Consider the following 4,497-nt stretch of genomic DNA (forward strand, 5'->3'; position numbering starts at 1 on the left):
AGTGCATTGAATCTATAGATTGCTTTGGGTAGTAAGGACATTTTAATGATATTAATTCTTCCAATCCATGAACACGGTATATGGTTCCACTTGTTTGTATCTTACTCTATTTTTCTTCAGTATCCTATAGTTTTCCAACTATAGGTCTTTCAACTATAGGTTTATTCCTAGGTACCTAATAAGTAAAAAAAACATATTTCTAAATTTATTTATTATATTTATTGAGTGTTTGCTATGTGTTGGGCACTATTGTGCAGAAGATGCTAGGAATAGAGCACTAAACAAAACAAGGACAAGAAAAATATATTTATGGGGCCTCATTCATTAAACTTAAGAGTTTTAGAAAAAACTAAGTTATTAAATCTTTTACTTTTATACGCTGCATATTAATGTTAAAAACAAGTTAGCTAGTCACTTCAATGCACAAAATGTCCACTAAGGGACACCAAAATAATAATATTGACGAGGGTCTCCATTCATCCTTGTATCATCAATGCCTAGCTCTCCTACAATTCTCAAAATTGTGTGCAGTTTGAGTGTTATCTCCTCCTAGATTGTCTAATTTTTTTCACAACACTCACAAGTAATCTGAGTTAACCATGATTGTTTTCTTAAAATGCAAATGTCTCCAAGGTTGAGGAGCTAAGAAATATTTACATCTTCATGTATTTCAATTAAATTGTGTTTCTCCTACATCTGAGTTAAGGAATAAACTTTTGATGGAGGGAAGAGAAGAAAACAGCTTTGGAGATAGAAACGTTTACAAAAAGGGTAATCTCTAGATTGAGGACATATTAAGGTGCAGGGCTGGGAGTCTTCCGGGCAGTTGGGAGGATGGGGGAACTGGGTGAGTGGTATAGAAAGAGTGGTATGAAGATGCAAAGAATTCCTCCACTCAGGAAAGAGAAAGACCTCTTTTTTGTTTTCCCAATGATTATCTGTTTCCCAAATCCAGAAGAAGTCAAAATTGCTTTTTTAAAAAAGTCCATTTGGGTTTAAAAAAAAAAAAAAAAAAAAGCTTTTACAAAATGACCTGAAAATGCAAATGATCATTGTTTCCATAGGAAAATGTTTCTCAGCTATAAACAGCCCACTTACAACTAGTCTATTGAAATATGACCTATTTGTAAATTGACCATTATTCTGACTATCAAAACACAAAACCCACACCCAAGGCAGTTTCAGAAACCTCTAAAGCAGCGGTTCTCAACCTGTGAGTCGCGACCCCTTTGGCGGTCGAACGACCCTTTCACAGGGGTCGCCTAAGACCATCCTGCATATCAGATATTTACATTACGATTCATAACAGTAGCAACATTACAATTATGAAGTAGCAATGAAAATAATTTTATGGTTGGGTCACAACAAGAGTAACTGTATTTAAAGGGCCTGAAGGTTGAGAACCACTGCTCTAGAGAATCCACAGAAACTCATCAATGACCTAAACTATAGGTTTCTCAAGGCAAGCCTGAAGCTAAGAACTCACTGAGTTTTGCAATCCATACCCAACTATCCCAGCGGCCACAACTCATATATTCCAAAACCACAGACCATGCTGGAGGCCACTGTGGCAGCTTCTCCTCCACCAGCTGGCTGCCCTGTCATCGTGGCTTATTGCAAATTTCTCACACTGACATTTAGGGATCAATTACAGAGCAGACAGATCATCTGTGGGCACAATTATTTAGAGGTTAACTCCTTGGGCTCTAGGGTGTGAAAGAACTAGGTTTAAATCTTAGCTACTACTTCCTGGCTGGATGACCATGGCCGGTTAATTAAAGCCTGCACCTATTTCCTCATCTGTAAAGCGGGAATTATCATAACGCCTACCTCATTGGGTTTCTGGAGGGTTTAAATGAGATAATGCATGGGCAATAGTATTTCCATCATGTGGTAAGCACTTGGACTTACACTTGTACATGGGTTCCCTGATTTACAGCAAGTGAACAAAAAGAAAAACATTTCATATCTTCTGCTTCCAATGGGCCATAAGTGTAAATAGTAATTACCGACATCTTGGTTGGCCTAGGTAATTTACAGCTTTCTTTTTTCAACATTAAAGAAACCAAGAAATAATCTAATTCCTATGTGGGCTCTTGAGATGCTGAAATGGGGCAAAGGCCTATAAACACTGTTCTAATAGCTGAGAGGGATTTGGTGAATGAAAATTTCATGAAAAGAGAGTTATGGAAGAGTTATGAAGCAAAAGTGTCATTCCCTAAATTATGGCTTTTAAAGTAACCAGTGTCTTTTCAGACATTCAGTCTCATACTGGAACAAAATACCACTGACAACTATTCCTTGACAAAGTAATTTTTCTAAGTAGATTCATATAAACCAGGCTGAGTTTTTAAGGGGGAAAATGAGTTTAATAATACAGTATTAGATTTGAGTATCACCCAGGAAAAGTATACTGTAAAAAATGTTTTGAATATTAAATTGACCTCCGGTAAATTTAGTGTTGTAAATACTTGTATTATAGTGAGGTAGACAGTTAAAAAAAAAACTCTCCATTAGACAGACTTAAAAATTTTTGTAATAATATTTAAGAAAATGATAACATTAAGAAAGAATGAAATATCTGATTAATGTTTAACTTTGTACAACTCGAATATAAACTTTAAAAATATTAGAAATTATAACATTTGAGTGCATATAACGTTTTGTACATTAAGATGAATTGCATGCTGTCCATTTCCTCTTTGCATTTCCAGTCACCTTAAATAAACAAATATATACAGTCTTTAACAGAACAACAGTGCATCCAAAGCAAATGTGCATTTTAAATTATTTCTCCTGGCCAACTCTTTTTTTTTCCTCTCAGCATTTTATATTAGCATTTACTATCATTCTCACCCTTTCTTTGACATGTAGTTCTCTGAACCAAACAAGCAACAGGTTTAGATCCAGAGAGAGTAAAACCACTTTGGAAAAAAAAAACGTTTGTCATGATTGGTGTAAGTTCCCTTGTTTAAACCATTTCATGGTCAAAGACGAGGAGGAAGCAAACTTTTCAAAGGGCCTACTTATGGGCGATGTTTGAAAATAATATTGGTGCAGGCTGGGGGGAAGTTCATGTTTTTGACGATCTGGGAGTGGGCATTCCAATTGCTCTGTGCTCCCTCCTGCTTCCTTCCTGAAGATGAATTCCACCCCCTGCCTCCTTCCTCACTGCCAGGTCTCCCATCTCCCACCCCAAGCTCAATGTAACACTTTGCTCTTTTCACAGTTTCTCATTACAAAGCTTTAAAAACATTGCCTAACTGGTAATTACAATCTGAAACAATTCTTTGGAGGGGAGCCCTGGGCTATTGCTGGCTGGTAATCTTTCAGGAATGTCACAGACGGAGAGGAAGAAACACAGATTTTAAAGAAACTTGGGAGACAGGGACTTGCATCCCCTTTCATCCTTCCCTTCTCTGCTCCCGGCCTGCCCCTTCTCCCCATCCTCCTCGGGGACCCACCACCTCACCCTTCTGTTTCTGGGGTCCTTTTCCCTCTGCACCTCTTCCCTTAGCTATATAGTTCCCCACCCCTACCCATTTTTTTGTTTGTTTGTTTGTTTGTTTGTTTAACTGGGAAATTGCCTTCCCCTTAAAAGCAGATGTCTGAATTTTGGCCAATTCTGTTCAAAGAAATCAATGAGAAACTGACACCAGGAGGGGCTTGTCCTAGGTTACCTCCAGCCAGGGCTCATGCACCTGAGTGTCAGGCGTCACAGGCAGGCCTTGCGGTTTCTCACTATCCTCAGGGGGTTCCACTTGGACTCATTCCTGTCATTCCATCCATACCAGCTCCCCTTTCCCCACCAGGAAAGGCAACTGTAAAGGCAGTGTGACCTGCGCCCCTGGAGTGAGATGCAGGTTGCCAGTTCCCTATGCCGGGGGAGGCCAGGGCAGAGCCGGGTGCACCATGAAAAAGGCCCACCTGGACCCTCCGCTCTCAGTGCTCCTCTAAGGCCTTTCTCGGCTTCCCTCTTCCTGGTGCCAATTCCTCTACTTTAACACGCTCTGTGTGGGAGGTCACGGGGCATGGGCCAGGACGTGGCGGGAAGACACCCCTTCCTTACCCAGGAAGAAAACAATCAAACCAAGATGTGGTCAGAGGTGATTCTCCCTCCCACACTGTTTCTCTTCTTAAATTATTTTTTCTCTCTCTCTCTCTCTCCAATCCACGAAGCAGTTGAGAAACAGGTACGTGTCTCCCCTCCCCCACCTCCTACCAAACCCTGTGAGACACACCAGGAAACGCAAAGCCACGATCACAAAGATTTTAGAAAACGACAGACAGACATCCATCGTCCTTGGCTTGTTTTTTCCAGGGCGGCCAGGCGGGTGTGAAAACGCGCCTCTCCCTCTGGGCTGGCAGGTGAAAGGTTCCGGGAAGGCCGGGCTCCCTCCTCGCCCCTCCGGCTGCTGCATGTCCAGGCTGCTGCTCCCTCCCCTCTGCTCCCAGGCCAGCTCCTCTCCCGACGCGGCGGTCAGGCCTCCCCTGCGG

The sequence above is a fragment of the Myotis brandtii genome, unplaced genomic scaffold, assembly GCF_000412655.1.
Source record: "Myotis brandtii unplaced genomic scaffold, ASM41265v1 scaffold59, whole genome shotgun sequence".
Lineage (NCBI taxonomy): Eukaryota > Metazoa > Chordata > Mammalia > Chiroptera > Vespertilionidae > Myotis > Myotis brandtii.